The following is a 13,188-nucleotide window of genomic DNA, read 5'->3' on the forward strand; positions in this document are numbered from 1 at the left end:
ACCCCAGTACAGCTTCTCATGACACCACTGGGGCTTCAGAAAGAAAATGGTGAGCCCACAGTTCACTTCCAGGTGGAAGAACTACAACTAGGGGCCAGTATTCATGACTTCAATTCAAACTGATACTTAAATTTTAAATAGAAATTAGCATTTTATGGTGTTTGTAAGTCAAATGAAATGGATTCCACTGAAATGGTTTTTCTGTAAATCACAATCTGAATCAGCTAGTACTTATTAAACTTACTATGTGGTATAACTTTATTCTCTTCAGAGCTGTATGGGCTAAGTATTGCCACTGCCTTCCTTCCATAGTAGGGAAATCCGAGGTATAAGAAAGGTTAAGTAACTTGTTGAAGGTTAGACAGCTGGTTATAGCTGGGATATTTTGACTTGCTGTCAGGCTTCTGCTTCTGTGCCCTGAACCACTAGGCCACCTTCCTTGTCATCATGTGCTTATCCTCTCTGTTCTGTTCTTTACTTGTCATGTCCATGGGTGTAATATTGACAGCATGTTCAGTCTTTCTACCTGTGATCACTTGAACTTTAGTTTTTACATTTAAAGATTTGTACCTTTCTATCAAACCGTGTCACCATTGTTCCAACTACTTTTGTCACCGTTTCACCTATCTGTGAAATTTTGAAGTCATTATAGTTGTGATTTTCTTCCACTGAAAATAGGCTTGCCTCCTTAAAAAATAAAAGATAAATAAATAACAAAAGTAAAAACTTTGGCTGTGATAACTGTGGATGGGTACAAAAATTGTCATAATAGCTTTGCCCAAGACTTTTCTCCGTTACTCAAAAACTCTCTTTTCCCCTAGGAATAGTTTTGGTCTTCAACTTCTGTGCATCTTCTCTTCAAGAGAGCATATCCTGGTCAACTTTTACTGTCTTTTTTTTTTTTTTTTTTTTTTGGTAAATCTCTGGCCAGTGCTAGATGAAGCACTATTGGAGGAGACTAAAAGAGTAGAAGCTAGATTTTGCAGTTTAGGACTAAAACATAGAAACAGCATGGCGAATAAAATCCCTATGAGGCAGTCCTGAGAAGTGAAGGTCACGGCCCCAGTCCGCTGGTGCTGAGCTGGGTGAGGTGTGAAGTGCGGCTAAGGTGGGTGATGTTAGTCAAGGGCTGTGGAAGGAAATCTTACTCATCCCCGGCCTGTAGTTGTATCCTCTCCCTGGCTTTTATCCCTCACTGACCTGTAGGAACTTCGAGGAGCAGGTAATTCAGAACTTGGATGTATATATATCATTTTATTTTTATTGTTATAAAACAAAACTGGACTTAATGGTGAGCACTTCAAAACTATTAAAAAAGTATGAAGAAAAGAATTGTTACCCAACACCCAGAGAAATCTGTTTAAAACAGTTAATTGTCTATCTTATGGGTTCATGTATTTAACTGCCTAAACACCTTTCTGTTGCCTCTACATTATTTAAGTTCAATGAACTTAGGATCATGTTATCTATATCATTTTTAGTGTATTTTTTTCTCACTCAGCCCGTGAATCAGAGTTGCATAATGGTGGGTGCATGTCTAGTTTGCTATATGTTTAATATTGTTCAAAAGCAAGTTTTAATGCCTTCATTGTGCTTTCTTTTATGACGATTGTCATATATTTTTGTTACTCTCTTTTCATGTTTTATTAGAAATAAATATTGGACACTTATATAGAAATCTTTATAATGAAGTAAAAATTAAATAATTATTTTTGATGAGTATATTTTGTTAATTTCTTTGGGAATAAATCCTAGATCTAGGCTTAAGTTAAATGTGTAAGCTTTACAAAAAAAACAACAAAAATCTTGATTTTTTCCTATGACAAATTAAAACACATTATTTTAAAAACTTTAGGAAATGTAAATTGACAAAACAAAAGAAAAATATAATCTGATAATTAGGTTTCGCTCTATAGTGTTTATAGTTTCATATTTATTTCCCATTAAAATGTTGCTGTGGCTTATTTTGCTTAACTATAGAACATGACTATCTTTCCAAGTCATTAATTTTTTCTAAGCACCCATTTTAATGGCTTTATAATATTCCATTATAAGACTATTATTTTGATGACTGAATTTTACAAGATATGCAAGGATATTCATTTCAATGTCTAATTCTGTAATAAATACCTCTTCTTAAATGTTGTTTTATTTTGTTTCTGATATTTTGCATTTAGCCATTGCTTTTGCAGATATGTTTTGAGTGGTTATTATGTGCCAGCCCAGGGAAACTAGCCTGTATCCTCATGGAACTTAAAGAATAGAACAGAGCTGTCCTAGGGCACCTGGGTGGCTCAGTTGGTTAAATGTCCTGCTTTGGCTCAGGTCATGATTTCACAGTTCATGGGTTCAAGCTCCATGTCGGGCTCTGTGCTGGCAGCTAGCTCAGAGCCTGGAGCCTGCTTTGGATTCTGTCTCCCTCTCTCTCTGACTCTCCGCTGCTCGTGCTGTCTCTGTCTCTCAAAAATTAAAAGAAAAAAAAAAACCATAAAAAATTAAAAAAAAAAAAACAGCGCTGTCCAATAGAACTTTCTGGAATGATGGAAATGTCTGACCTGTCAAATGCAGTTATTTTAACGAATTTAAGTTTCAGTTTCAATAGCCATATATGGCTAGTGACTACTGTCTTGGATAGAGCAATTGTAGAATTTACCTATTCATATTCTCAAGTCTGTCTTTTAAGTACTGTTATGACTCTTGTGTACTTTTGAGTACTGTTTTGACTCTTGTGGGATTCATACTAAGAGTTCCTTTCATGTAGTCTGTAAAGAGAAATGCCTTGAAGAATTCTACTTTACAGGTTTTACTAACTTCTGTAACATTTTTTTAGAACACAGTGTTTTAGGTAGCCAGTTAACTAAAGTAAATGTGAAAGCCCTAAAAAGTGGTAGGTTATTATATGTTGGTGCATGTATTACTACAGATTGTACTATATTTGTTCGAAATGATTAAGATTCACTAAAAAGTTAATTAGTAAATGTAACTTAAAAATTACACTCTACTCAGTTATTTTGTTTCGATTTATATGATTAAAATATTTCTTGATTAAAATAATTTTAAAGAAGCTGAGTTCAATTGAACTATCTACAAGTAAGATATTTGATTCTTTGGCTTTTTAAAAAATTTTTTTGTTTTATTTATGTTAGAGAGAGAGAGAGAGAGAGACAGAGAGAGAGACAGAGCACAAGTGGGGGAGGGGCTGAGAGGGAGACACAGAATCTGAAGGAGGACCAGGCTCTGAGCTGTCAGAACAGAGCCCAATGTGGGGCTTGACCTCACAAACAGTGTGACAATGACCTGAGCCGAAGTCAGACACTCAACTGACTGAGCCACCCAGGTGCCCTGATTCTTTTGCTTTTAGATTTTCTCATTCTACCTGTATGAAAACCTATAGTTATACAGAACTGCATGTAGCAAATACATGTCCTTGAATTGAAGTGGAAAACATTTAAATTCATGATGTATAAATTAGAGTCCGTTGAATTAAAATACACCATTAATGACACTTCTACAAAAACGACATATCATTTTGTACAACTCTGGCTCTTGGAATAATAGTAAGATTTTACATATCCCCAAGATAAGTAAATATAAAATTAAAACAAATAAGGAAGTAGGGAGAAGTCAAAATAGAATATAAACTAAAAAATCTAACTATATTACAAAAGAATAATATAACCATATTGAAGAGAGCAGGGAAGAAAAGAACCAAAATTATTGTGGAAAAAGAATCTTAACAGGATATTGTATAGCTGAAGAGAAAAAATGTATATAAATGTTGTGGTTTAATTAGTAAAAGCATTTCTTTAAAATTTTTTTTAATGTTTATTTAATTTGGAGAGAGAGTGACAGAGCAAAAGTGGGGAGGAGCAGAGAAAGAGACACAGATTCAGAAGCAGGCTCCAGGCTCTGAGTGGTCAGCACAGAGCCTGATGCGGGGCTCGAACCCATGAACCGTGAGATCATGACCTGAACCAAAGTTGGCAGCTTCACCGACTGAGCCACTCAGGCGCCCCTAGTGTTTCTAACATCATTAGAATAGCAAAGCATATATTTTACATACATATTATATATACTAGATTTTTTATGTATATACTAGAATTGAACAAGTAAATAAACTTCAGATAATGAGAGCTGGGTTTTCTCAGTATTGCAGAAATAAGTTTAAATAATGAAAGAGGGGAAGGGTAAAATGAATCCAATTTCATATTGGATTGGAATCAAAGGTATCAATATAAACTCACTGTGTTTTTTCTTTTCATTAACCAGTATATATCATTTTAATAATACCGTGAAACACTTTTGAAGGATAAAAAATAGAAAGTTTAGAACAAAAAGCCATGTCAAAAACCAGAAAAGGTATAGAAATAACTTTACCACATGATTTTGTAAGATACTAGAGACAATGAGAGAACCATGGAAAAGGAGCGAAGCAAATCAGGCAGGGGTTGAGGAAACACCCATGTCATGCTTGGAACCATGTAAACTATTAACAGAAGCTTCTGGTAGTCAGAAACCTAGTCCGTCCTTCCTTCCTTTTTTCTTTTTTTTTTTTTTGAAGTTTTGTCGATATACAATATATTAGTTATTGGTATACAATATTGTGATTTAACAATCATACACATTATAAAAATGTGTCATTCTAATATATATTCAGATAGATTTGGGGTGTGGGGGGATAGTAAAAATGGGTGAAGAGGAGTAAGAGAAACAGATTTCCAATTATGGAATAAATAATTCACAGGAATAAAATGCACAGCATAGAGAATATAGTCAGTGGTATTGTAATAGTGTTGTGTGGTGACAGATGGTAGCTCCACTGTGGTGAGCATAGTGAAAGATACAGGGTTGTTAACTCACTATGTTGTGTATACCTGAACCAGTGTAACATTATGTGGCCACTATACTCAAATTAAAAAAAAAATACAGTCTATTCTTGCTACTCACAATAGTTATTGTGGTCTATGAAGTCACCAAAAACATGGAGCTAGAGAATACCAAACCATTGCTCCTAGGAGAAACACAGGAGTAAGTTCTTGCAAGCCTGTTGCTCACAATAAAGGTGATAATATCGGGGCGCCTGGGTGGCTCAGTCAGTTAAGCGTCTTGCTTCAGCTTAGGTCATGATCTCACGGTTCGTGGGTTCAGGCCCCGTGTCGGGCTCTGTGCTGATAGCTAGCTCAGAGCCTGGAGCCTGTCTTCAGATTCTGTGTCTCCCTCTCTCTCTGACCCTCCCCTGCTCGTGCTGTCTCTCTGTCTCTCAAAAAAATAAAATAAAATAAAGTGATAATATCACAAGAGGATGTGGAGGAAAGTGAACTTTTGTGCACTGTTGGTGGGAATGTCAATCAGTTAACCACTATGGAAAATTTTATTGAGGTTCCTCAAAAAATTAAAAATAGAACTACCATGTGATTCAGCGATCTCATTTCTAAGCAACCCCATTTTCTTTTTTTTGTATTTTATTTTATTTATTTTTTAAAATTTATAATAGTTTATTGTCAAGATTGGTTTCCATAGAATATTCAGTGCTTCTCCCCACAAGTGCCCCCTTGTGACCATCACCCCCTTCCCCCAGCCCCCTCCCCCTTCAGTCCTCGGTTCATTTTCAGTATTCAGTAGTCTCTCATGATTTATGTCCCTGGCTCTCCCCAACTGTTTCCCCTTCCCCTCCCTATGGTCCTCTGTTAGGTTTCTCCTGTTAGACCTATGAGTGCAAACATAAATGTCCTTCTCCGCCTGACTTATTTTGCTTAGCATGACACCCTCAAGGTCCATCCACTTTACTACAATCCCATTTCTAAAGGAATGAAATCATTCCATAGGGAAAGATATTTTTACTTCCATGTTTGTTGAAGCATTATTTATGAAAGCCAAGACATGGAAACAAGTTAAGTGTCTGTTGATATATAAATGGATAGTGAAAAATGTATTTATACACACACACACACACACATATATGGTATAACATATAAAATATTGCTTACCCATAAAAAGGAAGGAAATCCTGCCATTTCAACAACATGGATGGACCTTGAGGGCATTATGCTAAATTGAGTAAGTCAGACAGAAAGACAAATACCATATGGTCTCACTTATATGTGGATTCTAAGAAAGAAAACCAAAAACAAACAAACAAAAAAAAACCCCTGAACTTATAGAAAGATAGAGTGGATTGGTTGTTGCTGATGTGGGTTGAGGGAAGATAGGTGGGTGATGGTAGTCAAAGGGTACATGCTTCCAGGTATAAGGGGAGTATATTCTACAGATCTAAAACACAGCATGGTGACTGTAGTTAACAATACTGTATTATATGCTTGAAAGTTGGCTGAGAAAGTGGATCTCAAATGTTCTCCCCCTCTGTCCCCCCCACCTCCCCCCACACATACAAAATGCTAACTATATGAAGTCATGTTTGTGCTAACTGGCCTTATCTTGGTAACACTTTCACAGTACATATGAATATCAAATCACCACCTTGTATACCTTTAACTTACAGTGTTATATGTCAATTATATCTCAATAAAGCTGGAGAAAAGGATAAAGTTTTCTTACTTGAACACAATTTGATCTGTATTGACTGCAAAGTCAGTGCTCTTCAGAGGCCACCTCCTGTCATGGGCCAAAACACCTCTGATGGCAACTGTATTATAGTCCCCTGCACATGTATCCTCAGACAGGTTGTGTCCTCTATCACCTTCAATTCTGTCACGCCTTAATTTTCTTGGCATTTTTTATTTCAAATTCAAAAAGAAACAATTAGATTGCCACGAGTAATTTTTTTCTAGTTGGACGAGTCCTTATCTAATATCATAAGCCAGCATAATGAATTCACTGCCCTGGGATTAGATGCCTATCCTAGGTCCGTTGAGTTTTGATCCTCTAGGGGCATGGACACATGGCACAAAATCTAGCTGCCTAATGATTGCATTCATCAGGGATAATGGTTTCAGCAACTTGCTATAGTATTGGCAGGCTATGTATTAGCCCTGTGTAGAGTAACGATTTGTTCTCACTCATATGACACTGGAAATACGCACACTTCTTTACAGTGTTAGTAACTGATTTACATTTTGCAGTGCTTTACAGACCAAAATTGTGTTCACATAACTTCATACGGTACTGTTCATGAAAATGAAGTAAAGCCTTACCTTTTGGGAAGTGGAAAATAGAATTTAATATTGTTAGGTTTTTTATGGGAGCTATCAATACAATGTGGATATATTGTGTATTTTGGAAAGTACAAGAAAATTATGTTCATTAGCAGCCTTTTTCTGGTCTTGAAAATTATCCTAAAAATAATTATCGATACATATAATGGACATATCAATAACACAAAAAGTGATAGTAGAATCACAGTATAAATTCTGTATGGAGCTGTATATCTTGTTCAGTACAGCACTTTAATTTTAGCAATTTCAAATCAGTTTATCCATCTTGCTTATGACCATTAAGGGAGATATGCGCCCTGATTTTTTTCCTTAATGATCATTGTAATAAATTCTTAGAACTTACCACTCAGGAAAAATATGTTGGCTGTTTTTTTTTTTAATAAAATGAAAACTTTATTTTGTTGGAAATAAGGTTACATAAATCTGTATTTCTCTTAGCTGTGGGAAAGCAGAGAGCTAGATTTAAGTTTTAAATACAGTCATATATGAATATTTTTAAAAATAGTAACTGTCTCTAATATATCAAATTATTGAGTGAAAATTGTCTCTAATATATTAAATTATTAAGTGAAAACATTTTTCAGGCTTTTTTTTATTTAGCTGTAGTTTGTATATGTTTATCAACCGTGTATTTACATTTTCTTGTCTAAGTGTATATTTCTGTTTTCATTCAGGCCACCTCAATCATTTTGGAAAGTAGCTAATCAACTAAGTAATGCTTATTGAGCATGTACTATGTGTCTTATATTTCCCCTTGCCACAGAATGCCAAGTATATTATTGATAATGAAGACTGCTAAATTGAACAGACTGGACCATAGTGATTTAATCTTTTAGCCTTGATGATGGAATGAAACCTTTGGAAAAGCTGATAGTGCAAGGGTCAGAGTTGTATTGCTAGGTTAGGCAGGCTGTATATAAACAAATATACTATGAATATATAGCATATACACACATACTATATATATATAACATAGTATATACATACATATATATGTGTATATGTATATATCATAGGCAGGGTGTATATAGGCAAATAAAAGGTAGGGTAAATGTAGATAGATACACATATACATAAGAAAGGTATATTGAGGACATAAAAGGGACACATTTTGCATAGTAACATTCTTACAGAACAGGAATTGTGAATACTCTTCAACCCAGTTTGCCCCTCTGTGTACCTTAGTAAGTGCTCAGTACATCTTCATTGAATTAATAAATAGAGAAGAAATTGCTTTCAAAATGTTGTAGAAAAATGGAATGCTAGCTATAGATAAATCTAGATAAAAGCTGAAAGCTAATCATATTAGGGCACACAACATAGCTTTTGATTGTGTGCCAGTGCTCCATACACAGTAGGCATGTGCATACCTATGATACCGTGTGCCAGTGCCCTGTATGCAGTAGGCATGTGCGTACCAATGATACCGTGTGCCAGTGCCCCGTACGCAGTAGGCATGTGCGTACAAATGACACTTGTACAAATGCAGCAGGGCAGCTCCTTTCACTGAGCTGTAGCTGTTAATTCAGGGCCTTGCACATAATACTGCTCATTAGATTTGGTTGTATTGATTAAAAAAATAAATTACAAACCAATCTAAGCATGTCTAATCACAATGCAAAGTTTAAAAATAGGTTATATGAGCTACTTAGTAATTAAAATAAGCTGACTTTGATTGGTATTAAGTGTTAGCCAGTTTTGAAATATCAACTTTCAGAGCCTTACAAAGAGTGAAGTAGCACAGCTCTGGCACTAATTGGGTCTTCTGGGGAGCCTGTTAAGATTGAATTTCATTTATTTAGAAGTGCATTTTACCATTTTCTCCTTAGAAAGAGGATAGAATGGAGGTAGCATGACTCCTTGTGTCCCTTTCAATGGCGATTCTCTGTGAGCCTCCAGCAGGACAGCAGACTCACCTGTCCCCTTGGCTCTTTGTCTCAGGTTTTTCTGAGAAATCTCGTGATAAGCGTCTTGAAGAAATGCTTTTCTGTTCACTTTCCTCCTACCTCACTGGCCTTTTTTATTTGGTCTTTTTTCCTGGCTCTTTCATATTTCCCTCACCTCTAAATGTTGTAGTAACTCAATTAAGTTAGAAGCAAGTTAAAGTTCCTGTCCACATTCCAAAGGATGAAAATTATGCAAGGGCATGAACCCCAAGAGGCACGGATGATGGAGCCACTTGAGTCTACCAACTCCAGGCTAGTTTTTATCTCTGTCCTCTCTCTTCTTTGTCTGCACTCACTTCCTTTTATATATCATGGCTTTAGATATTATCAGTGAGTGGGAAACCTCCAGTTTATAGCGTGATCTCCTTCTCTAAACTCTACACTGATTTGGCTAACTGCTTACTTTATATTGCTCCTTGTTTGCCTGACAGACGTATACAATTCACATATCCAAAGTCAAAGTAATTATTTCCTTTAGTAACCTGCTTTTCTTATTGTTTCCCAGTCCCATTAAATGGCAACTCTGTCCTTTCATTTGCTTAGATAAAATAAGCTTTGTGACTTACTTGTTTCTGTTTTCATACCTACCATCCATTTCATCAAACCATTTTACAAATTTGTTATTTTTTGGTTGATATCCTTATCTTCAGGTGGCACTAGAACCTTATTTAAATTATAGGTCACTTGGGGGCTCTCTGGCAACCATTCCAGTTCTAAGTGGGGAGTAAACTCTTCATTTTCTAGTAACTAAAGGCTTACTTCTAACAGGATGGACCATGTGGAACCCCAAACACCACTGCATTCTAACTTTGCTATTGATGGAAACTCGTGGCTTCACCGTATGCCTGAGTGGTTCATGTCAGATGTTCCCTCTTACCAAATAAGGCTTCCTTTTGCCTTGGTCAATTTGTTATTGTTTCTTTCACTCCAAAGATAAAGAGGGAATAATGTAGGTAAAAGTAGTCACCCAATTCCAAACACACTTCTTCCTGCAGGGTTTTCTCCTCCGTAGTAGCCTGATCTCTTTTCATCCTGTATTCTGGTTTTTTTTTTTTTTTTTAAATCTTCTAACATTTGTTTATTTTCAAGGGAGGGAAGGGGCAGAGAGAGATGGGGACAGAGGATCAGAAGTGGGTTTTGTACTGACAGCAGAGAGCTTGAAATGGGGCTCAAACCCATGAACTATGAGATTATGACTTGAGCTGAAGTCGACGTTTAACCTACTGAGTCCCCCAGGCACCCCAATCCTATGTTCTTTTTTTCTTCCATACCCTCCATATACTCAAAAATTATATTAAAGTCTACTTCTGGGTAGGTAGGACTTTCTATCATTCACATATACTTTGAACCAAAGTAATAAATAAATGTATCTTTTTTCTTCAGATGTATTTTTACTTTAAACCCTTACTTTTGTTCTAGAATGAAAAATTTTTTCTTGTCAACAGGATTTGAAATATTAGTATCCTGATGAATTTCATTTAGGGCGAAAACAGTAGATGGGTCCATTCATGTTTCCCTGAATTCACATTTGAGGCAACAACCTGCTCTCCATACTTGGTTAACTTTGACCAGAACTCCTCCAGTTGAGGCACAGGTAGAGTCATGGACGCAGCTGGCAGAAAAAGGGGGTGATCTCAACTACATGGATTGAGAATATCTATAACCCTCTCTCGACTACCATAGGAAGACTGGGGGGGAGCTATGTCTCTTTCCTTCACAAACTTTGTGATCCTTTCAATTCAACTTTAAGCTGTTTCTTAAAGCTTATTTAAATAGATGCCATTTGTATAAAAATGTTTACTATTGATGGAGTAGTAAATGGTGATTTTCTCTGGGTAATATAGCCCAAACTTATCTTTTGCCTTTTTCTATTTTCTCGAAGCCTCACACTGATTTTCTAATTATATTTTCAGGAGTCTGAATCTTGAACTTCCTGAGAAGAGCTCCTGGGCTTCAGCGTTCTTACCAGGTAATGAAAAAGCATGGAAAATGCCCATACTGCCCAGATTAGAATTTTGCTATGTGTGTCAATTTTAGGTGACCTGTTTTTTCATGATGGGAAGGGGGAAACCGAAGATTTAGTTGGAAATTTTGTAAAAAATAAAATGGGCAGTGAAACCATTTCTAAAGTTTTATTAACTCTTAAGCAGTTTGTTGACTATTGAGAACTGCATAACCACAGAAAGAGTAAGAGACAGATGCCAGTAAAATAGACAAATGTTTCCAAAATAAGATGTTTCCTATCAGCAGAAAATGTTTTCCTTGGTAGACTAACTTGATAGTCTTAGCAACACAAACATTTTGGTTGTAAAAGAAAATGTGTGTGTTGCCAGCAAACATTTTCAAGAGATAAGCACTTGTTGCAAGTACTGCATGCCTAGAAAAAAATCTCATTTTGGCCAACTGAGACCACCATGTGTTTTAAAATATGTCATTTAAACATTTCAGTGTTAAGAGCGCCCCCTGGTGAGGTTCTGTAATTATGGATTCATGAGAAATTTATTATCTGTTTGCTATTATATGTTGCTGGTCCTTTTTTTTATAGTAAGTTGATTTGATCAGTATGGGGTGTAACTATCTAGAAATATGCATTTGATTTTTTTCTTTCCCTAATATGGTTATATCTGGAGTCAGTGGTCAGTTTGAAAGTAGAATTTGGAAATATCTAGTCCCTAAACTTCATCTCAAGATGATAGCAAATAATATATCATTTAGTAAGTGTGAAATTATATATACAGATAAATTTTTACATACTAATAAAATTCTTTGCTGGTAATAACTTTGTTAAGTGGAAAATTGTTATGAGCAGTTTCTTTTTGGTAAACTTATGGGTATTTTAATAATTAAACATGAAATTTCAGATATTACATTTTGTTTTTGAAATGTACATCATGTGAAAAATAATTCAGGGTTTAATATTTCCTTAAAACCCAGCAGCTCACCAATAGCTACATAACTTGCAAATATAAACATAGTAATTCATCCATGAATCATAAATAGAGCTCTCATCTATGCCTTGAAATCACTCCTATCCCCACAAACTCTTATTCAAAATTGACAACAAAAAACTCTTTTTTTGTTACATTTAACTTTTAGTCTTTTGGAAATAATTAAACCATCCTTGCAAACTTAAAGTGTGCATAATATTTTAAATTACATTTCTGTAAATTTTATAGTTGCAATTATATTTCCTCCTATTTTCTCTTCTTCAGACTAAATTATCTTGATTGTTTTAACCATTTCTCTCCGGTTCTGTGTTCTAAACTTGATCATGTACAGGACTGCCGTACAAGCTTTTTGCTTTTATTTTCTTCTGTACGTTCCTCTTTCACTTAATTCTGAAGCCATAAGCTCAGGACCATATTTGTATTAAGTCCTGGCTTTTTGAAAGGATGTCTTCTAAAATGTAGAATAAAAAAAGGCAGAGCAATCTGCTATCTACCACAGTTGATCTGTACATGAATCCTGGTTCCGATATGTATTACTAGCATTGTGACCTTGGACAAGTCACTGACCCTCTCAGAGCCTCAGTCTCACCTCCTGTAAAAGGAAAATGCAAATCACTACTTCACAAGATGTCGTTAATCCATCTTTTGTATTAATATCTATTTAAAACTTATTTATGCCAGATTTGGGACTGGATACCTCATAAGCATTTATTTCTTACAGTAATTCTGTGAACTAGGTGCTATTATTTCTATATTATTAATGAAACTTAGAGAGGCTAGGAAATTCTAATCCAGAATTTTTTGACTTCAAAGTGAGCTTCAGTCATTATGCTATGCACTTGTTTTAATCATACTCATTTCTGCTAATTTGTTGATTTCATTGTCTGTAAGGTCAAATAGTCTCCCGATGCACAAACATAGAGGAGACCAATCTTTTGAAAAAGAAGAGATAGATTCTTTAATATGGATGCTCTTTTTGTCTGGAAGCCAGAATTACTTTGGGCATTATTCATTCATCTATATATTTTCTTTGAAACCAGAGAGTGCATTAAGAGATTCCCTGTTAATAGCATGGTTGAGCTGGTAACAGCAGTGACAAGGCCTATTGGGTTAGTGAACCTT

The 13,188-nt window shown here is 35.5% G+C and overlaps 1 protein-coding gene across 4 annotated transcripts in view; it reads left to right on the top strand.

Annotated features, from left to right (window-relative positions):
• The window catches only part of LOC115298013 (cytochrome c oxidase subunit 7B2, mitochondrial), a 137,475-nt gene that overhangs the window by 37,242 nt on the left and 87,045 nt on the right, over positions 1–13,188 (top strand). For all 4 annotated transcript variants that reach the window (XR_003911572.1, XM_029946329.1, XM_029946338.1 and 1 more), the window contains exon 2: positions 11,032–11,087. The gene's annotated coding sequence lies outside the window, so the exon portion shown is untranslated. The remainder of the gene's footprint in view (positions 1–11,031; positions 11,088–13,188) is intronic.

This window comes from Suricata suricatta, chromosome 1 (genome assembly GCF_006229205.1).
Source record: "Suricata suricatta isolate VVHF042 chromosome 1, meerkat_22Aug2017_6uvM2_HiC, whole genome shotgun sequence".
Lineage (NCBI taxonomy): Eukaryota > Metazoa > Chordata > Mammalia > Carnivora > Herpestidae > Suricata > Suricata suricatta.